General features: G+C 45.5%; 1 protein-coding gene across 28 annotated transcripts in view; it reads left to right on the forward strand.

The window, feature by feature from the left end:
• Window positions 1-23734, forward strand: part of LOC121553568 (calcium/calmodulin-dependent protein kinase type II subunit gamma) — a 112878-nt gene that overhangs the window by 20741 nt on the left and 68403 nt on the right. The window lies entirely within an intron of this gene.

Consider the following 23734-nt stretch of genomic DNA (forward strand, 5'->3'; position numbering starts at 1 on the left):
TCGAACAGCTAAGTGCGTCATTAGATGTGTTTCTTTCCCCTACCGCGTCACTTTATACACAGAAGATCTCCGCTAAACATAGCATCAAGATGTTTATCTGTCTCTCTGTGACTGCCGATAACTTCACAAGGAAGTTGACTACAAATAAAAAAATAGCCAATGACTGCAATTGTTACAAAGAAGCAAAGGATAAAAAGATGCTTCAAATGAAAACCGAGATGACTGCATTAAAATATAAATAGCTACCGACCTACAGTAGAGGCTACATAAGCTTATATATTTCAATGATATTGAAATCAATTTCATGTTCATTCAATTCAGTTTTATTTTGCTATTTGGCTGCTGTCTAATTTTTGCCTCAACATATTTCATTATGTGTAGCCTAACATGTGCACAGTGATGTGCTAAATCTTGATTTAGTGCATTAGTATAGAAACCTTTTCCAGTACACCACACACTGACGTCATGCACAGACTCTTGGCGGCAGTAAGAAAGCCATTTCCATCTGCGCCCATTCAACATAGCCTAGATTTACGTTTGTATTACTCCTAAACAAAATAACTTTTTGAATAGGCCGCCTCAATATTTGCAGCCATTGGTGATAATATATCTCTACGAGCTGATCCGTCGTCAGTATTGTGGAATAATTATAATGTTAAGGTAAGATTTGAATGGAGAAAGCTGACCCGAGAGCAGCGCTGCCTTTCTTTCAATCCTATCAGTATCGACACACGCCTCAACGACGCACTTAGCGAACGTTCTCTCTGCGTGGTGTTCTGGGAAGCTCATGTTACATCTTCGGCCGTTGTAGGAAATAACATTGTTAAAACACTTGTAAGCCTAAGTTCCATCGCTATCGGGAAACCGGACCCTGGTCTGTTTATGGTAGCCAGGGAATCAACTGTGTAGTCAAATTCAACCCCTCTTCAGTCACTGACAGTTAGCCAACACAGCTTAGACCACCTCAGACAAGAGTCAAACAGAGACCAAACCCTTCATTTAAAAGAGGTTGGTTAGATGGTGGTGTATGGGAAGTTATTGGCTGTCAGTAACTGGCAGACCACAGGTTTGCTCGCACAGCACGGCAACAAAGGCAGAGTAGGGTCACTCGGGGGTAATGAATGGTGATTAGGTTGCCCGTGACCATGAGTTAATCATATTATATTTGCACAAACCTGGATAGTACACATGTGTCTTGACACTACACAATAATCATGTGTGTGGCATGTTAACCCTGGAGGTACACGGTCTTTGTGAACAAAATACTTGTTAAACTTGTCTCTCTACACTGCTTCTCTGTTGTGTGAGAAGTCACAACCCTCGTTTTGGCGACAACTATTTAGTCAGTTTGAAGAGCGTTTTAATTAAGTGGCCTTCACGCTGACCCTAGATCACCTCTCCCAGTTCACCCTTGACCTCAAACTGGAAGCTCCTAACTGGCTGAAAGAGGCTGTGGAATACCATTCTTCAAACCCAGCAGCCTATTTATTCTGTGCTGTGTAGGATGTTTGATGTTTGTGTACCTCCCTATCTGTGCTAGTGGCCTCATTCAGCCACACTAATTGTGCACACCCTGTTGACAAGGTTGCGTCTCACTTGGTTGCCCGTGATGTGAGCGGTGCTGCATACATAAATCTAGTGAATGTAGCATTACTGTCTCTGAAGAGAGGTTGAATGGGAAAGGAGGTGAGGTGCACACACTTAACCGTGTAATCTTCCATACTAGCTGGAGCTCTCTATCTCTCTGGTAGCAATGTATGCCAACCATGCACACACTCACACACATAATTCACACGTATGCCAACACAGGTGTCAACACACTGCCTGTATTCATATCCATATCCATATACAGTACATATGGGTCTTTCTATAAATAATGTGTGACATTGGAATCAACATTTCAAAATGGTTTGAAACTTAAATAAAAATGTTTTTTATGCAGTTCCACATGTGTACTTAGAGGAAAAATGCAAATTGGCCCATAACTCCAACTATACAACAACATAGGCCTAGGAATATACTGTACATCCTTTAGTCAGGGTTCATACAGACATTGGCAAGTCAAATACTAGGACTTTCAGTGACTTTTTCAAGCATTTAATTGTAATTTTCAAGGATGTCAATGTTATACAATTGTATAATTTATATAATTGTACATATAGGGCCTAATATATAATCCCCCTCCCCAAAAAGCCATTACCACTTTAAGAATATATTTTTTTAAATAGACCATGCCAATGCATTGATATTCAAATTATTATTACATCTAAAATATGTGAGAATAATGACTTGCCTGGCTAAATAGATTGGATGCATGCATGGCGATCTTTCTGTAGCCTATGTGGCCGACGCAGGCACACATAATAAAGCCAGGAATAGTGGTAGCATTAATCTCACCATCGGTTGTTTTTATAATGAGAAAGCGACCAAAAAACAGGTTCATTTTGTAATGGAAGGATTTGTATGGAAAGCCAAGTTGAAGCCAGCAATAGATGTTGTCGTCCTCATAATAACCGCAAATGGTTTTACTGCAACAGAGTAGCACAACACTCTTCAATTGAAGCGGTGGGAAACAAACGAAAGTGGCCACATCTCTCACAAAACCGGATCAAAAAAGAAATCATGGATAATTATAAGGGAGAAGGAGAACTTATAAATTGGCTACAATACTTACAAGGACTTTTCAAGCACCAAATTTCGAAAATGTCTGATTTTCAAGGTAGGCCTATTCCAGTGCTTGAATTTCTGAGCTCCAAATTCTAGTTCAAGTAGGCTACTTCAAACCCCTTGTATTGTTTAAAATTGCAGGTGTAACATGGAAACCAAAATGTATTTGTCATGTTATTTCATTACCAGATCATATCGTGACGAAGCCCACTAGGCTATTTAATTTGTTGTCATTATATACAGAATAATTAATAGGAATAGCGTTGGGTGTTGTGCAATAGTCTATTCTACACAATTGCGCACAGTAGACTCTGTGTCCAATCCGAGGCACAAAAATATATCAAAACATGAACTCATAGTTTGATGCTTTCTCTGTTAAATCTAACGAGACCCTGCTGTAAATAAAGCTGACAACAACAGATGATCAACATCAATTCGCTAGGGATATTAGATCCAACGTGGATCCAGGCACAACTGTCTTCACTGGCGTAACGAATGAGACACCAAAATATACTGGACATTCCTCACGAACACCTTTTTTCCAGCACTTGGGCTGTTGTTGCATCGCATGCGCTCTCACAATAGCTGTTCGTCACATGACTGTCCTTCGGAAAATTCCTTCCTGGATCAGATGATGATGTGTGAAAAGATCACGGCGGAATTTAACAGCTCGACACCAAATAAAATAAAATAAAATGTTATTGGCCACATGCGCCGAATATAACAGGTGCAGACATTACAGTGAAATGCTTACTTCATAGCACTTGATGGTTTTTGCGACTGCACTTGAAGAAACGTTCAAAGTTCTTGACATTTTCCGGATTGACTGACCTTCATGTCTTAAAGTAATGATGGACTGTCGTTTCTCTTTGCTTATTTGAGCTGTTCTTGCCATAATATGTGACTGACTGCCTTGATTCGGTCTTATGTAGCAAAATAATTTGAAATTGTGTTTTTTACGTTGGATAAAAGCAGAGACACAGAGCTACAAAATGGTATGTCATAGACTGCATTTAAGAGAACAATGGGAAAGTATTTTTGCTTTGAAAGTTGATAAACTTGTAATCTCACTTTTGAGAAAATGGGTTTTGAATGTTTTGGTACCGAGTAAAGAGCTCTTCTTTGTCTACCCACATTCAGCATCGTTCACACCCTCTTAAGCTTTAGCCCCACCCATCTCGTTTCGCTCTCTGAGCGTTCAGAGCGCACACTTGACGCTCTGGCCCATGAATTGGGTTGATCCGAGCATTCTGACCTCAGAAGAGCGAAACGAGATAGTCAGTTTTACGAGGGCATGTTTGGCAGCATGAGTGAAGGAGGCTTTGTTGCGAAATAGGAAGCCGATTCTAGATTTAACTTTGGATTGGAGATGCTTAATGTGAGTCTGGAAGGAGAGTTTACGGTCTAACCAGACACATAGGTATTTGTAGTTGTCGACATATTCTAAGTCAGACCCGCCGAGAGTAGTGACTCTAGTCGGGCGGGCGGGTGCAAGCAGCGTTCGATTGAAGAGCATGCATTTAGTTTTACTAGCGTTTAAGAGCAGTTGGAGGCTACGGAAGGAGTGTTGTATGGCATTGAAGCTCGTTTGGAGGTTTGTTAACACAGTGTCCAATGAAGGGCCAGATGTATACAAAATGGTGTCGTCTGCGTAGAGGTGGATCTGAGAGTCACCAGCAGCAAGAGCGACATCATTGATATACACAGAGAATAGAGTCGGCCCGAGAATTGAACCCTGTGGCAGCCCCATAGAGACTGCCAGAGGTCCAGACAGCAGGCCCTCCGATTTGACACATTGAACTCTATCTGAGAAGTAGTTGGTGAACCAGGCGAGGCAGTCATTTGAGAAACCAAGGCTATTTAGTCTGCCAATAAGAATGCGGTGATTGACAGAGTCGAAAGCTCGATGAAGACGGGGGGGAGGGGGAGGGGGGGGCATGGGCAAGTTGCAGCGGAGGGTGGCGAGCTGGTGGCCAGGGTAGGGGTAGCCAGGTGGAAAGCATTGCCAGCCATAGCAAAATGCTTTTTGAAATATTCGATTATCGTAGATTTATCGGTAGTGACAGTGTTTCCTAGCCTCAGTGCAGTGGGCAGCTCGGAGGAGGTGCTCTTATTCTCCATGGACTTTACAGTGTACCAAAACCTTTTGGAGTTAGTGCTACAGGATGCACATTTCTGTTTGAAAAAGCTAGCTTTTGCTTTCCTAACTGATTGTGTATATTGGTTCCTGACTTCCCTGAAAAGTTGCATATCGTGGGGGCTGTTCGATGCTAATGCAGTACGCCACAGGATGTCTTTGTGCTGGTCAAGGGCAGTCAAGTCTGGGGTGAACCAGGGGCTATATCTGTTCTTAGTTCTGAATTTTTTGAATGGGGCATGCTTATTTAAGAGAGGAAAGCACTTTTTAAAGAACAACCAGGCACCCTCTACTGACGGAATGAGGTCAGTATCCATCCAGGATACCCGGGCCAGGTCAATTAGAAAGGCCTGCTCGCTGAAGTGTTTTAGGGAGCGTTTGACAGTGATGAGGGGTGGTCATTTGACTGCGGACCCATTACGGACGCAGGCAATGAGGCAGTGATCGCTGAGATCCTGGTTGAAGACAGCGGAGGGGTGTATTTAGAGAGTAAATTAGTCAGGATGATATCTATGAGGGTGCCCATGTTAACGGATTTAGGGTTGTACCTGGTAGGTTCCTTGATAATTTGTGTGTGATTGATGGCATCTAGTTTAGATTGTAGGATGGCCGGGGTGTTCAGCATATCCCAGTTTAGGTCACCAAGCAATACGAACTCTGAGGATAGATGGGGGGCAATCAATTCACATATGGTGTCCAGGGCACAGCTGGGGGTTGAGGGGGGTCTGTAGCAAGCGGCAACAGAGACTTCTTTCTGGAAAGGTGGATTTTTAGAAGTAGAAGCTCAAACTGTTTGGGCACAGACCTGGATAGTATGATAGAGCTCTGCAGGCTATCTCTACAAGAGATTGCAACTCCGCCCCCTTTGGCAGTTCTATCGAGACGGAAAATGTTGTAGTTGGGAATGGACATTTCTGAATCTTTGGTGGCCTTCCTAAGCCAGGATTCAGACACTGCTAGAACATACCCTTGCATGAATCTGCTGGTAGTGGTAGCTACCCAACCAGGTTCAATGTTAGCTAGCTAACATTAGGCTCTAACTAGCCAAGCAAATGGCTCTGAGATATGAATAATAACATCATACACGTAACGTTAGCTAGCGAGCCAGCCAGCTAGCTAACATTAGGCTCTAGTCTAACTAGCCAAGCAAACTACTCTGAGATTAACTTTAAACAAGGCACACCTGTTAATTGAAATGTATTCCAGGTGACTACCTCATAAAGCTGGTTGAGAGAATGCCAAGAGTGTGCAAAGCTGTTATCAAGGCAAAGGGTGGCTACTTTGAAGAATCTCAAATACAAGATATATTTTCATTTGTTTAACACTTTTTTGGTTACTACATGATTCCATATGTGTCATTTCATAGTTTTGATGTCTTCACTATTATTATATAATGTAGAAAATAGTAAAACATAAAGAAAAACCCTGGAATGAGTAGGTGTGTCCAAACTTTTGACCGGTACTGTACACTGTGGGGGATTTGTGTGCCCATGAAAACTGTTTTCACCCTGTAACATAAGGAGACCACAAATGTTACGTAGTTACACTGCATTTCTGAGCTCTCTATGCAAAAACTGTCTGACAGCTAGATCCAGGATTCTTACAGGGTTCAAGTTTAATGTTTAATTTAACTGATGAATGCCTAATATATTATATAATGGCAACTTACACTGCCATAAATGCAAGGACAGAAAAGTCATGTTTTATGTCACACCATTTTGGACATCCGTTAAGACACAAGCCATGAGAAAGGGTTAAACATTTGATTGAATATATCTATGTTCCCCCCTTATATGTTAATTATTTTCACATATTATTATCAATGACTAATCAACAGCTATAACAAGTTGTCCAGCGTAGGAAATTCCTCACTGGTACCCTAGTTTATAGAAGACTCATATACATATACACTGAGTATACCAAACATTCTGTCAGGGCGTCAGTGAAATGCGGTAGGCGAAGTCAAGCGCAGGACACAGAGCTGATCAGAAGACGTACTTTACTCGAAGGTAAAATAAAGAACAACAACCTCCACACAGGGAGGGAACAAACTCGCACACTAACGACTGCCGAAACATGAACAAATACACACAACACACAGTGAAAGACAGAGGGTTAAATAGGGAAGACATCACTACATAATGGGAAACAGGTGTAACCAATAAAGACAGAACAAATCGAACATCGATACATGGATCGGTAGCAGCTAGTACTCCGGTGACGACGAACGCCGAAGCCTGCCCGAGCAAGGAGGAGGGGCAGCCTCGGCTGAATCCGTGACAGTACCCACCCCTTGATGCGCGGCTCCAGCTGTGCGCCGTTCCGGCCTCGGGGACGGCCAGGAGGACGCGGAGCAGGGTGGGTCGGATGACTCTGGTGGAAATCCCTCAACATGGAGGGATCTAGGATGTCCCTCCTAGGGAAACAGAAACCTACCCACATCCTGGTTAACTCTCTCCACCTGCCCATTACTCTCGGGGTGAAAACCTGAGGTAAGGCTAATCGAGACCCCCAGACGTTCCATGAACGCCCTCCAGACCCTTGAGGTGAACTGGGGACCCCGATCCGACACAATATCCTCAGGTACCCCGTAGTGCCGGAAGACGTGTGTAAACAGGGCTTCAGCAGTTTGTAGGGCTGTAGGGAGACCTGGCATAGGAATGAGACGGCAGGCCTTTGAAAACCGATCCACAACGACCAGGATCGTGGTGTTCCCCTGCGAGGGGGGAAGGTCCGTCACAAAGTCCACCGTTAGGTGGGACCACGGCCGTTGTGGAACTGGTAGGGGTTGTAATTTCCCTCTGGGCAGGTGTCTAGGTGCCTTACACTGGGCGCACACCGAGCAGGAGGAAACATAAACTCTCACGTCCTTAGCTAGAGTGGGCCACCAGTACTTCCCACTAAGACAGTGCACTGTCCGACCGATGCCAGGATGACCAGAGGAGGGTGACGTGTGAGCCCAATAGATCAATCGATCACGAACCTCAAGCGGCACGTACCTCCGACCCTCTGGACACTGGGGGGGAGTAGGCTCGGTACGTAACGCCCGCTCGATGTCCGCATCAACCTCCCACACCACCGGTGCCACCAGACACGACGCCGGGAGTATGGGAGTGGGCTCAATGGACCTCTCCTCTGTGTCATACAGTCGGGACAGGGCGTCTGCCTTAGCGTTCTGGGAACCTGGTCTGTAAGTGAGAGTAAACACAAATCGAGTGAAGAACATGGCCCACCTTGCCTGACGAGGGTTCAACCTCCTCGCCGCCCGGATGTACTCCAGGTTACGATGGTCAGTCAAAATGAGAAAAGGGTGTTTAGCCCCCTCAAGCCAATGCCTCCACACCTTCAGGGCTTGAACCACAGCTAACAGCTCCCGGTCCCCCACATCATAATTGCGCTCCGCCGGACTGAGCTTCTTAGAAAAGAAAGCACAGGGGTGGAGTTTTGGTGGTGTACCCGAGCGCTGAGACAGTACAGCACCGATCCCAGCCTCGGACGCATCCACCTCAACCTGGAATGCCAAGGAAGGATCCGGATGAGCCAGCACCGGAGCCGAAGTAAACAGGTCCTTCAGATGCCCAAAAACCCTGTCCGCCTCAGCTGACCACTGCAGACGCACCGGCCCTCCCTTTAGCAAGGAGGTAATGGGAGCCAATACCTGCCCAAAGCCCCGGATAAACCTCCGGTAGTAATTGGCAAAACCCAAGAACCGCTGCACCTCCTTCACCGTGGTTGGAGTCTGCCAATTACGCACGGCCGAAACGCGGTCAATCTCCATCTCCACACCTGACGCGGACAAGCATTGTCCTAGGAAGGAGATGGACTCTTGGAAGAACAGACATTTCTCCGCCTTCACATACAGGTCATGCTCCAACAGTCTACCAAGCACCCGACGCACCAGGGACACATGCTCGGCCCGTGTAGCGGAGTATATTAGAATGTCATCTATATACACCACTACACCCTGTCCATGCAGGTCCCGGAAAATCTCATCAACAAACGATTGGAAGACTGAAGGAGCATTCATCAGACCGTATGGCATGACGAGGTACTCATAGTGCCCCGAGGTGGTACTAAATGCTGTCTTCCACTCATCTCCCTTCCGGATACGCACCAGGTTGTACGCGCTCCTGAGATCCAATTTAGTGAAGAAGCGCGCCCCGTGCAATGACTCCGTCATACTCGCAATCAGAGGTAATGGATAGCTATATTTTATTGTGATCTGATTTAGACCACGGTAGTCAATGCACGGGCGTAAACCACCATCCTTATTCTTCACAAAAAATAAACTCTATGACGCAGGGGAAGTGGACGGCCGAATGTATCCCTGTCTCAGAGATTCGGTGACATATGTTTCCATAGCCGCCGTCTCTTCCTGTGACAGAGGATACACGTGACTCCGGGGAAGCGCAGCGCCTACCTGGAGGTTTATCGCACAATCCCCCTGTCGATGGGGTGGTAATTGAGTCGCCCTCTTTTTACAGAAGGCGAGAGCCAAATCGGCATATTCAGGCGGAATGTGCATGGTGGGAACCTGGTTCGGACTTTCCACCGTAGTTGCCCCTACGGAAACACCTACACACCTCCCCAAGCACTGATTAGACCATCCCTTGAGAGCCCTCTGTTGCCATGAAATAGTGGGGTCATGAGAAGTTAACCAGGGAAGCCCCAACACCACGGGAAACGCAGGAGAATCAATCAGATATAGACTAATTATTTCCTCATGCCCCTCCTGCGTCTTCATCCTGAGGGGCGCTGTGACCTCCCTAATCAGACCTGACCGGTCCATCAGTGCGTTGCCTACTGCCTCGACTCCTTGGAGGCCCTCCCCAGCACCGACCAGCAGTGTGTCCTCTGCGGCCACAGTTGGTGCAGGGGATGGCCCCTCTACTGGTCTCCCTCATAGCAGCACCTCCGAGCTCCATAGGGGTAGGGTCGGAGGTGCTGGGGGGTGGAATGGACGGCCCCTGATCCGGACGTCTGCGGGTGGCCAACAGGTTATCCAGTCGAATCGACATATCCACCAGTTGGTCCAGGTTTAGGTTGGTGTCCCTGCAGGCCAATTCCCGACGAACGTCCTCCCTCAACCTACAGCGGTAGTGGTCGATGAGGGCCCTCTCATTCCATCCTGCGCTGGCAGCCAGAGTCCGAAAGTCCAGTGCGAATTCCTGCGCGCTCCTCTTCCCCTGTCTGAGGTGGAATAGACGCTCACCCGCCGCTCTCCCCTCTGGTGGATGATCGAATACTGCCCTAAAGCGGCGGGTGAACTCCGCATAGCTGACAGTTGCGGCGTCTATTCCCCCCCACTCGGCGTTGGCCCACTCCAGCGCTTTACCGGACAGACAGGAGATGAGGGCGGACACGCTGTCGTATCCCGAGGGAGCCGGGTGGATGGTTGCCAGGTAGAGCTCTACCTGGAGCAGAAAACCCTGACACCCGGCAGCTGTACCGTCATAAGCCCTCGGGAGCGAGAGCCGAATCCCACTGGACCCAGGAGGTGAAGCGATGGATATTGGTGTAGGTGGTGGTGTAATCGGAGGAGGTATAGGAAGACCTCCTCTCTCCCATCACTCCATAGTGTTCACCACTCGTTCCATGGCGGTGCCGAGAGCCTGGATCATGGCCGCTTGTTGTTGTACGCGTTCCTCCATTGATCCGGCTGGCATCGCGGTACCTGCTGACTCCATGTAGATGGTGTGTGTTTCTGTCAGGGCGTCAGTGAAATGCGGTAGACGAAGTCAAGCGCAGGACACAGAGCTGATCAGAAGACGTACTTTACTCGAAGGTAAAATAAAGAACAACAACCTCCACACAGGGAGGGAACAAACCCGCACACTAACGACTGCCGAAACATGAACAAACACACACAACACACAGTGAAAGACAGAGGGTTAAATAGGGAAGACATCACTACATAATGGGAAACAGGTGTAACCAATAAAGACAGAACAAATCGAACATCGATACATGTATCGGTAGCAGCTAGTACTCCGGTGACGACGAACGCCGAAGCCTGCCCAAGCAAGGAGGAGGGGCAGCCTCGGCTGAATCCGTGACACATTCAGAACAGCCTCAATTCGTTGGGCCATGGACTCCGCAAGGTGTCGAAAGCGTTCCACAGGGATGCTGGCCCATGTAGACTCCAATGCTTCCCACAGTTGTGTCAAGTTGGCTGGATGTCCTTTGGGTGGTGGACCATTCTTGATACACACGGGAAACTGTTGAGCGTGAAAAACCATGCAGCATTGCTGTTCTTGACACAAACCGGTGCTCCTGGCACCTACTACCATACCCCGTTCAAAGGCACTTAAATATTCTGTCTTGCCTATTCACCCTCTGAATGGCACACATACACAATCCATGTCTTAATTTGTCTCAAGGCTTAAAAATTGTTAACCTGTCTCCTCCCCTTCATCTACACTGATTGAAGTGGATTTAACATTTGACATCAATACAGGATCATAGCTTTCACCTGGTCAGTCTGTCATGGAAAGAGCAGGTGTTCTTAATGTTTTGTATACTTAGTATACATAATATACACATACACATATACACATACATAGATTAAGCTTGATTTGATTCTGTCAATTTTTCACCAATATAGTGATTTACGAGATGAAGTGGAGAGGATTTCGAAGTGGAGAGGATTTCAGCAGTCTGGTTGCTGGGCTGTGAGGGTGGAGGTGATACAGGGCTGGCATGGGTGGGGTTTGGTGTGGGCGGAGGGGTGGCAGTGGTGGGGGGTGAAGAAGCCAGGGCTGTGAGGGATAATCTTGTCATCTATTTAACTAGTGTGTGTGTGTGTGTGTGTGTGTGTGTGTGTGTGTGTGTGTGTGTGTGTGTGCAAATACCAGCACTGTGTGTTTGCATGTGTAATTGTAAATGTTAGTGGAATGACCCGCAGGGGAAGGATGCATGATTCATAATTCATGCAGGTTAGGGAGTGGAAATGACAGAAAAGGCAATGGACAAGTCTGCAGCAGGTGGTAGTGATGCAGAGAGTAGGGAGAGGGGGGGTGAGGGAGAGGGTTTAAAAGAGAGAGGGAGGGAGGGAGGGATAGAGAGAAAGAGAGGGGAGCGAAAGAGCAGAGTGCTTTCTCTGTGCCGCAGTGTGATGGTGGTGTCTGGAGGGTTGCTATGGTTTTCCTGTTGTCTTCACTACCGATGCACACTGCTCTGTCGCCAGGGTGTGTGGTTGCATGCTAATGTGTGTGTGTGTGTGTGCATTTGCCAGGGTCAGTGCTATCCGGAATCCTTGGGACATCCCTACCCTAAACCCTACCCTTACTCCTACCCTTATCCTAACCAAAACCCTTACCTAACCCAACATTAACCCTTACCTTAACCATTTTAAATATCAACTTCAAAAGGGTAGAGACGTCCCAAGGATCCCAGATAGCATGGACCTGTGTGTGAGTGTGTGAATTTGATACAGGCAGAAAGAGACAAGCGACAAAACAGGTTATCGTGTTACTAGCCTGGTTAGCTCGGTTGGCAGTGCATCACAAGGCAAGACTGGTTGGTTACATCAGCCTCTATACACCGCTGTATCATGCCATTACAATATTGACATAACCGCGGCTAGGTATCGAGAAACAACTTAGTCAGTAGTAAATCATGTTAATTAGTAATAGCAGCATGGTGCCATGGTGCTGTACCCTGTCTGTGTAAATCTTCTATTTGTACAAACACACATGGCACATCTGTCAAACAACATGCTGCTTCTCTATGTGGAAGCCATGAAGTCGTGCTAAGCTAAATGCATATCAGCCACCCGTTTGTTACAGCTTGACAGTGTGTGAGGTTGGGTGTTCTCACACACCAGTCACACTGGACTGTGCGATTGGGATTTGTGTGTGTGTCCAGGCACATTTTGCACTGACTTAGTCAAGGAATTCAAATGATAGAAGAGTAAGTGAGAGATTCACAGAGAGAGGTAGAAAAGGGAAAGAAGAGAGGAAGTGATAGGGCGATGAAGTACACTAGAGAGAGGGAATGATCTGGCTGGCAGAAAAAGGGGTCAGGTGAACGTTACCATGGCAGGCGAGAGGATAGAATGTCATAATAGAGGAGAGACAAGGCACACGTAGAGGGAGAGAGACCGAGATGAAGAACTAGGGCTAGGGGTAGAGAGAGGTGCAGGGCGCCAGTCTTAGCCCCCGAGGCTCTTTGTCAGCAGTATATGCTTTAAATAGTGGATTATCTCTCTTCTCACCCCTTCTCCTGTGGGATAGGGTGGGGGGGTCTTTATTCCTGGGAGATGAATAGATCACACTTGCTACTGTATAAGGGGAACAGAGAGACTGCCACTGCTGGGTGGTGCAGGTGCAGTCATTGTAAGACAGTGTGTCATTTGTCTCTTTGTATTAATACTTGAATCATGTACTCTGTAGGAGACCTCATATAAAGCAAGTGATGACTTATAACAATTATACTGGAGACCTTTTGTGATTTCTGGATCGTGGATGGCTCTGTCTTCCTTCCTTCCTTCCTTCCTTCCTTCCTTCCTTCCTTCCTTCCTTCCTTCCTTCCTTCCTTCCTTCCTTCCTTCCTTCCTTCCTTCCTTTCTCCCTTCCTTTCTCCCTTCCTTCCTTCCTCATCTCTTTCTCTATCTCACCATCTCTTTCTCCATCTCTCCATCTCTGTCTCTCTGTGCACGGCCCTTTGTCTTGCTAATTCAGTGTGCTCAGACAGCTGGTGAGTGGAGTGGAGGGCCTGAGGCTGAAGGGATGAGGGGTTGAGCGGAGCAGACCCAGGTGGCCCTGAGAGGAGAGATGGAGGAAGAGAGAGATGAAGAGACCAGCATCTGATCCAGTGGAGTGCTGGCGGTGGAGCACACCCGCAATAACATCTGCTAAATATGTGTATGTGACCAATAAAATGTAACTTGATTGAATTGGAGTGCTGGTGGTGGAACTGTCAGTCTGGAGGGGGACAGGGTGTTCTTGGCTGGTGTAGTGGGTGGTCTTATTGGAAAAATGGAATGGAAGTGGTGTCAATCTGAGCTTGGTTTTGATTTGGCTGGAAGAATGGTGTGTACTGTTACTAAGGGGCCCTGCTGCAGTCTCTCCTGCTCTTCCTCTCTCTGTACCTACTTCATCATCTTCATCTGTGTGATGTGAGGTGTCACAAGTCATTAGCTTTGCCTGCTCTGATACCTTCCTGACCTCACCACTGTTTGGCCACAAAGACACTCTCTTCTCCAGGCTCTGCCTTCCTGGATACATCCTAGAGCTGGGCGATATGGACAAAAATCTATTTAGAGAGAAATTACCTGAATTGATGCGATAATGATAAATAGAACGATACATTTATAACATGAATGTTCACCACAGTTTATTTTATTTTATTATCCTTTAAACTACTACTGCTAGTTTGATGGTTGTAGCCATCAATTGTCCCATTAACAATCACTCATATTAACAAAGGTTTAATTTAATTCCAAACTTTAGTATAGGCTACTTATCGTAATGAACGAGATCAGCCAAATGCCTGTGATAGTGATCGGTATGGTTGGTGTCAATAATTTTCAGGTTTATCGTCCCAGCTCTAATACAACCAGCCAATCAGAGCATTCTACCCTCTGTGCCCAGTGCCCACAACCATCTGAGGGTGTCTTGTGTTGTTAGACACAGATGTGACAAGATGCACACACACACACACACTAGTGTTGCACGGTATACTGAAACCTCTGTACTTTTTCAATACTAGAACATGAAAACGGTTCGGTACTAGATTTTGTTTTACTTTCGGTACTTCTGTCAAATGTCTTACGTCTTCTACTGATTGAGAGAGGGTCAAGTTTGTCTATCAGTGCAGTCGATGTCCCCTTATAGCGCGAGAGCACCGTGCCTGCTCCACTTACTCATTGCTAGCTTTAGCGTGTCCTGAGGAACCACTGCCCTCACTTTAAAATGCAAGAAGATTCACTACCCTAGTACCTTGTTTGTGATACCATAACGCAAAATATTGCTGATTTCAAAGCTGATTGTCATTTAAAACATTTTTTATTCACTTCGTCTCCCCCGCCTCACGTCTCTCCCAGTCAAGATCATCTTTGCTCAAGCCTCAAACTGTGTGTGTGAATGATGTCATGAGTCTTAGAGAGAGCGCACACTTTTATAAAAGAAGAGATTGCTTCTTCTATGCAAATGTTGTTGATCAGTAAAATAAAATATGTCCCATCTGTAGCTCCATGAAATCAGCCAAGGCAAGCTCAATAACTCAATGCATGCACACACTTCTATTACATGCGTTCACCTGTATTGTGGATAGGCCTAGGCTACATCTTGATTTACCCAGATTATCAATAGACTAGAGATTTACCATTCAAATAAATCATTACCATTATGATATTTAGTTAGATTTGTAAAAAAAATACAAAGTGAAATTGATTGTATTATTTGTATAATTGATTCATTAATGAATACATTAAAAAATCAAAACTTTGTAATGATATTGAACTCAAAAGATCTGTCTGGATCAGGTGCCATTCTGTGACTCTTTTTCTGCCGTGGTATTGTTTTAGTATTGAGTATCGTGATGGTATCGAGTATTGCGATACTAAACCTGGTATCGGTATCAAAGTCAAAACTCTGGTATCGTGACAACACTAACACACACACATCCTGTGATGGTGCATGTTTTTGTTGGAGCATAATGCAGTAATAAGTGGTGATGGGATATGGCACAGTTGTTTATCCCGTTTCTCTCTATGGCAGCCTGTCTGAAGAGCTCTATTTCCCCTTGAGATGCTCCAGTCTGAAGAGCTCTATTTCCCCTTGAGATGCTCCTGTCTGAAGAGCTCTATTTCCCCTTGAGATGCTCCTGTCTGGTGTTCAACCTTCCCAAGTTCTCTCACGTCACCCCGCTCCTCCGCACACTCCACTGGCTTCCAGTTGAAGCTCGCATCTGTTACAAGACCATGGTGCTTGCCTATGGAGCTGTGAGGGCAACGGCACCTCCGTACCTTCAGGCTCTGATCAGTCCCTACACCCAAACGAGGGCATTGCGTTCATCCACCTCTGGCCTGCTGGCTCCCCTTCCTCTGCGGAAGCATAGTTCCCGCTCAGCCCAGTCAAAACTGTTCGCTGCTCTGGCACCCCAATGGTGGAACAAGCTCCCTCACGACGCCAGGACAGCGGAGTCACTCACCACCTTCCGGAGACATTTGAAACCCCACCTCTTTAAGGAATACCTGGGATAGGATAAAGTAATCCTTCTACCCCCAAAAAAAATAAATAATAATAATTGTAAAGTGGTTATCCCACTGGCTATAAGGTGATTGCACCAATTTGTAAGTCGCTCTGGATAAGAGCGTCTGCTAAATGACGTAAATGTAAATGTAAATGAAGAGCTCTATTTCCCCTTGAGATGCTCCTGTCTGAAGAGCTATATTTCCCCTTGAGATGCTCCTGTCTGAAGAGCTATATTTCCCCTTGAGATGCTCCTGTCTGAAGAGCTCTATTTCCCCTTGAGATGCTCCTGTCTCATCGCTGACCTCACTTAATACACAAGCAGCTTTTATCCACCTGTACTCACGGTTACAGTCAGCCCCTCTGGCTCTCAGGGTCGCTGTACAACAAACTAAACAAGATTATTTTTCTCTCAGAGTATTATTCTTTTACTATAGTGGATACTCAAATCTAATGAAGCAGAAATATGAGCCTACAAACCTAGCCTTCTCTATAAGGGCCACAGACGCCTGCCTCATTTCAGTTGGATCTCGTGCCCAAACACTAAGCCATCCCTTAATCGGGGACATTATGACCAGAGTGGGCTTAATCTGCCCTCCGTGCCGCCTGATTCTGTAAGCAGATGATTTGTAGAAGAATCCTTTCCTCTTTTCCCCTCTTTCTCTTTTCCCTCTCTTCCGTGACTTGTGTGTCCTATGGTGACGGCCTTGAGTGCTGGGATTATGCCACCTCTGGATTACCCATGATCCTCCCCTCCTCAGGGATTGAACACGGGTGGTTTGACCCCCCCCCCCAACAAATATACTAAGATAAAAATGAATGTGTCTTTAGCTCTCTCCCAACCTTACCCCTCTCATGATATCAGTAGAGATTTAGCTTTTGGTAATCGTTCTGAAATCCCAATTGTAAATGAAAAATGTTCTTTGAGCGGTTCTGGACCGGTTCCGAATTACATTTTGGTGTACAAAGCGTTCTTTGATTGTCGTAGGTTCCCGTGTCTTATAGTGGCAGAAAGCCCCATCTCTCTGCTCTCCGCTCCCACTCTCTAAGTGGAGCTGACTTGAAGTGTCAGGTTTTAGACCCTACATTTGCATAGGGAATGACGTGTCACATTCTCTGGCCTATCCAGACAAAGGAACAATTTCCTGTGTCTGTGAAACTCACAGCTGTGCTTGCAATAGCGCATATGAGACCGGATAATCTAGCGGATGCAACAATATATGTTTTATCTCAATGTGATATTCTCAGCCGGATTTAGAGCTCTCAACATTAACGAATATTAAATAATTTCATGGAATTTAACTAAGACCTTTCTCTTGGTCACAGACAGACTAAATCACTTTGTGCTTAAAGCTGGTTCTAATGAGTTTGCACACATTTGAATGGTGTCACTGTGCCGCTCAGTGGACGTTTAGGTGAAAATTCTCTGTTGGAAGTTATATGAAATAGTGCCAATATTTTACTGTCATTAAGTATGATAATTTTTTTGTATAGTTATAAGAAATGTGAAAGCTTATAGTAAGTTGTTTATAATTTGATTGTTACTATATTTAGAAAGCATTTCAGTCATTTCAAGCTCTATTGCCCCACTTTTGTTGAATAGGAAAAAAAACATGGATACCTTTTTATATTTTCAGAATATTTGTAATATTTACTTGAGCTTGAGTCTTCAAAAGTGAGTACACCTCAGCAATTTCGAACTGTTTTTTACCAGACCTTTGTAAAACTGCAGCATTACCAGTTATTGTTTATGGTCATCTCATCAAAAATAATTACATTTGGGTATGTCTATTTCGGCGGAAATTGAAATTGTGCCCTATCAATGGGTGTAATTCACTGAAAGCCTTGACCCCAGACCAGCATTAACAGTATTTGATGGATACAGATACAAAAATGAGCTCTTAACATAGAGGAGTGAAGGACCTGATTCCAACTGACACAAACTTGTCTTGAACCAGAGGATAGTAGACAGGTTTGTAGACAGGACGACTGAGGTGTTGGGAGAGCAGTCAGGATGTGTCTGTGTCTACGTCTCCTCTCATGAGTCTCAAAATGCCTCTTTGATTCCAACCCGATGATTAAGATCAATGCAAATAACCCCGGTCCAAAGGAGAACATCAAGGAAAAACACACAAAAACAAGGACAAGTACATAAACATGACTGTTTGTGGTAAATGTATCCCAAAAATGAGTGTTTTTAGCAGGTGGCCCCTGATGGTGCTTGCATAAGGTCTGTTTGCAGTGACTCTAGGAGAGGGGACATGGGATGTCGGGGGATGATGCTACTGTTTGTGTGATGGGCCAGAAACATATAGGAAGGAGCAGCCAGAGTTGATGAGGGCAAACAAACACATCAACAAACAAACAACACCCACTACCCAGAGCAGGAGCATGGGGAGGAGGAGAGGCAGTAGCACTCCCCCCTACTGGAGCTGGGGTTGGTACAGGCCACCACATGTTATGGCCCTTTCCTACCTGCATGTGGGAACCGAGTCTGAAAATAGGGACCATAGAGCAAAAGCGGGGGTGGATTGGATTGGATGGGTGTTCTAATGAAATATAACAGAAAAAAGAAAAAAGCATCTTAGGGCTGTTTTCGTCTTCCTATTGTCTCCTTCTCTCTCCATCCCTATATCCATCCCCTCGCTCTCTCTCTCCCTCTCACCTCCTCTCTGGGTTGCAGCTGTGCATCAGGCTTGTCTCTGGGGGGCTGAGCGAGCCGTGATGGGTATCTCAGCCTCGTTTGCATACTGCGGAGGTGGAAGGAGGGGGTGTGAAGCTACTGTCGATGGCAGGCGAGCTAGCGAGCAGCCAACAGAGCTCTCTTGGAGCAGAGCAAAGCAGAGCATGTGTTATCACTGGGCTCTGCCAGGGTCTCAGGGCATCAGACTGTAAACCCCATCAAGACTACGCAGCACATAGAGAATGAGAAAAGAGGCTTTATGTAACCCAGCGCACACAAAACTCACTGTATACTAGCACGCATGCAGACATGCTGTAGTGTAGACACACACTCATACAAATCATACTGTACCCATTGCGCCGTTCAAGGGTTGATCTCTCGCTCTGTGATTGGCTGTAAGTTAGTGGTGTGGGCGGGAGGTTATGTTGTCTGGCCTGACATGAGCGGTCAGCTGTCACAGATGCCTCCCTCTGGATGCCTGACCTTTCAGAGCTGACAGCGACCTGCTTAGAGGGAGAGAGGGAGGGAGGAGAAGAGAGGAAGAGAGGGAGGGAGGGAGGGAAGAGAGGGAGAGAGGGAGGGAGGGAAGAGAGGGAGAGAGTGAGCAGGGATTCAATAGAAAGAGACAGAGTCCCTACAGCTTCTGCCCGTCAGGGTTTGGAGGTCTCAGGCAGTGCCAGAGGTGAGACCAAGTCACTATTATCCGAGTCTCAAGTCGAGTCCTAAGTAGAACAGGTCAAGACTCGAGTCAAGTCCAAGTCGTGCATTCTAAGAGCAAGTCAAGTTTTCAAGTCTCAAGTCAAGTAACAAAAAAAATCTATACATGCAACGACTTGTTCAACTACAAATCTTTGTCTATTTATTGAGGCTACCAGACAGCCCTTTTCATGATTTTGTCTGCAACATATTTTGATTAGCCTATGTAATTGTAAAATAGTGACCTTGTAGCAGTGGTAAGGGCTTAAAATCAGCAGACGGCAAGGCAGGTTGACGTGCTCAGAGTGTAGATTTATTTACAGGTCTTGGTGATCCAATGGTGAAAGCGCCATATGATGCAAAATATGCAAGTAGATTTACTAAATATAGCTTACATGGGCAATAGCCCAAAAGAAATAGCCTCTGTATCAGGCTTAACCTGCCCTATCTGAATGGACACAGGTAGAGGGCAAGACTGTACAACCTCCTGTTAAGAAACCAAATCGAATCTGTCTAACAGGAGCTTAAACAGGTAGACCTACATAATATAAGAACTTGGCCCACAGGACCATACAATTACCCAATTGGCAATTATACTGAACAAAAATATAAACGCAACATGCAACAATTTTAAAGATTTTACTGAGTTAGAGTTCATATAAGGAAATCAGTCAATTGAAATAAATGAATTAGGCCCTAATCTATAGATTTCACGACTGGTACAGATCACAGATACCTTAAAAAAATGGTAGAGGCGTGGATCAGAAAACCAGTCAGTATCTGGTTGGACCACCATTTACCACCATTTTTTGGTTTTTGTTCAGTTTATTAGTGTACAACTAATAAACTGGTTCTACAATGTAAAGGCAATTTCCACATCCATTGTTACATTGGTACATTCATCTTAATCAGACTTAATGATTATTAATGATGTTTCAACACCATGCATACATTTTCTCTTATTCAACGTTCTGACTCCAGGCCACGTAGCCTATTTCTATGCGCACTGAGGCGCGCGAGCTCATATAATGCACAACCAGAATGACAGAGACATAGGACACAGACACACGGAACTCCGACATAACCCGGGAAATATGAACAAAGGAAACCATACATTGAATTAAATAAACAGAACTTCTACCTCATGAGTCTTGTGAACGTTCATGTGCACAATAAACATTGCGCCCACTCAGAGGGTAAGAAATGGTTGGTTAAATGAAAATGTATCGTAGGCATATCAAACATGAAACAATAAACGGTACGGGATGGAATGATGAAATGCTAGAAGATATTGTAGTATTAAATGGAATATAGATTGACCACATAGGGCCTATGCATTTAAAAGTGTGAAAGCAACAGCAAATATTTCAACAAGAGAAAAAAAGCACTCTCCACTGGCGGGAGTTTGGAGAGTGCAAGTGAAGAGCAGCACCTATAGTGCGTCTTCGCCACAGTAATAATTAATTTTAAACAAATTCCAAATGCAAATTCAATTTCAAGCAATTGTTACGTACCAAAATACCAGTAGGCCTATGCTAGTAATTGTTGCCCCATCGCTGATGAGCCGTTAATATTCTTGATCACCAAACAATTTTTGGAGCTGCATATTTATTTATGGCAATCTTCTCTTCCTATAATTTGACGTTTTCGCTGCACCCAATGCTATAGCTGTACAGCAAATCAGCAATCTGTTTGCTAGCTCACCACCCAACCTGTGTTGATTGACAGTTTTCTGGTCCAATCAGAGTGCCAAGTGTGCGTTTCACTAGCCAATCTGTTGCAGTTTTTTTTGCAAGGGAGATGCTGCGGCTACTGTCTCTGGCTGCATGGAGAGTAATGCATGTAGACTCTGTGCCACGAAATGAGTGACAAAACATTATAAAACCTGGCCAGATAATTTCAAGTCATCAGTCTCAAGTCATCAGTCTCAAGTCATCAACTTTGTGACTTGAGTCAGACTCGAGTCCAAGTCATGTGACCCGAGTCCACAACTCTGGGCAGTGCACACACTCTTTGCTTAGGCCACTTTACCACACTCTACACATTTTACATTAACATTTTAGTCATTTAGCAGACACTCTTATACAGAGCGACTTACAGCAGCAATTAGGGTTATGTGCCTTGCTCAAGGGCACATCGATTTTCACCCAGTCAGTTCAAACCAGCAACCTTTCAGTTACTGGCCCAACGCTCTTAACCGCTAGGCTCCCTGTCACCCCCCACCACACACTTTAACTCTCCCTAGCCCACCAGAGCCTAATGAACCCCCGCTCTGAGTTCTGATAGGGTCTCTCTTCTCTGTGTCCTTACTCTGCCCTGCTCGACTCTGCTGTGTGTCTGTATCTCCGTATCTCCCTGTGTGTCTGTGACCTCTCCTGAGCGCTAGCTGGCTGGCTGGCTGGCTGGCTGAATGACTCACCGCCAAGCTAAGCCCTAGGATGGATTGTGGTATTTTTAGCCGTCTGGGCCACACTGACCTCTCCCTCTTCCACCACTTCCTGCTCATCTGTCATTACCAGGAGCCATTGTTTACATCCCATGAGCCGACCCCACCTGGCACCCACTGTGACTCTCTGGACATCGTAGTGTGACTCTGCTCCGCCTCTGACAAGGGCTCCTAATGGTGACAGAGGACTGGGAGTGTGTGTGAATGCCCTTTGGGATGCAATGAGGAGGGAGGGACGTTTAGTTTAGCTTCTATCAAGGTGACCCTGTCATCTTCTGACAATGTGATCGGACAGGGCAGTATGTCATCTCTGATATTTGAAGGCCGCCAGTGGTGTGTGTGGAAGTGGTTGACTGTGTTCCCCTGTGTTTCTGCCCAAATCTACTCCCTGAGAAGCAGAAGCAGGTGGACACCCCCACCATTTCTTCACCAGTGTTGCTGTTGCTGTATTGCTTCTGCTGTGTCTTTCTCCATGCTGGAGTCTGAGTCTTAATAAAGATATGTAGCTGCACTTGATAACTCACCTGTTTCACAGATCACCGATCCTGCTAATGAGCTCAGAGGGAATGGATTTTCTCTCACAGTCAGCAATTACTTACAGATGCTATGGAGCAAATAGCTCAGTCTGAGCCTCGGTGTTGGAGGAAGCTTAGTATGGTGTAGTCTGGATAGGGGTTCAGCCAGGGTAGCAGGGCTAAGATGATAGGGTTAACCTAGCCTTGATATGCTCCGGCTTCGCCTCAATGGATAATCTCTGTCAGAGTAGTGGAGCCGCTAGGCTTGCTATATCTGAGTCACTGTTTGTTTCACAATCCCTCCTAGCCAGACTGGCCATGTCTGAGCATGTTGAACAGACGCCACATTAAGGCAATATCTATGAAAAAAGTTTGGTTTTTGGACTCCTGCCTCAGCAGTGCGGCTTATTGTAAAATAATTGTCCAGCAAGCCTGCCAAACTGGGGATTTAGAAGCGAACTGGGGAAGAGATATTTCTGTAATGCGCAACTCCAATCAGTATTACAGCTAACCCTGACAACATGCTTCGCCATTTCCTGGTTGCTAAAATTCTAATAGTTCGCCTAATTTCAGTTTATGTGACAAAACAAGCAAGTATAGTGTAGAGAATAATTGTACCATCTAATCCGCTATTAAATATATTTTCCATAACCACAAATATTATATTCTCAGCTGTTTGAAACTAGTGTACATAACGGAAAGTAAAAGACGCAAAAAGCTAAACTTAAGAACTGGAAGCCTAGAAATAGCGCACATAGAAAATATCTACCGCATCTTAGACTTGCTTTCAATGTGAATGACAGATCTGTAACTCATATTTCTATGTGAATTTGGTTGGGTTGCCCAAAAAGTATATAGAAATAAATATTGCAGCTTTAAATGTGGTCCTGTATGTCTCAGTTGGTAGAGCATGGCGCTTGCAACGCCAGGATTGTGCGTTCAATTCCCGGGCCACACATAAGTAAGTTGCTTTGAATAAAAGCGTCTGCTAAATGGCATATATTATTATATTAAATAGGCACCAGTCTCTGTGCAGTAAGCAAATGATTGGTGATTGGTGGCAAATTATTGGTGAGAAGTCCTACAGTTTGAATCGCTGTAATGGGAAGGGACTGAAATCAAAAGGCTTCTACTCGGCTCCCTGCAGTAGCAACACACACAAACCATTACTACTTGTTGAATTGGAGCAAGCGTCTGTGCATTCCTCCGCTTGTGTTCCCTCTGCGAGAAGCAACGGTGCTTTGATCACAGATGCAACTCTTTCTCAGGGTAGGATTACAGTGGCAGTGAGCTTCCCATATGCCACAGATAACTCTGACTCTCTACTCGCTCTTCACTACTTTCTTTTCATCCTATCAGACAAGCATGTTTCTTTAAAGTGAAATCAAGGCATAC

This window comes from Coregonus clupeaformis, chromosome 37, assembly GCF_020615455.1.
Source record: "Coregonus clupeaformis isolate EN_2021a chromosome 37, ASM2061545v1, whole genome shotgun sequence".
Classification (NCBI taxonomy): domain Eukaryota; kingdom Metazoa; phylum Chordata; class Actinopteri; order Salmoniformes; family Salmonidae; genus Coregonus; species Coregonus clupeaformis.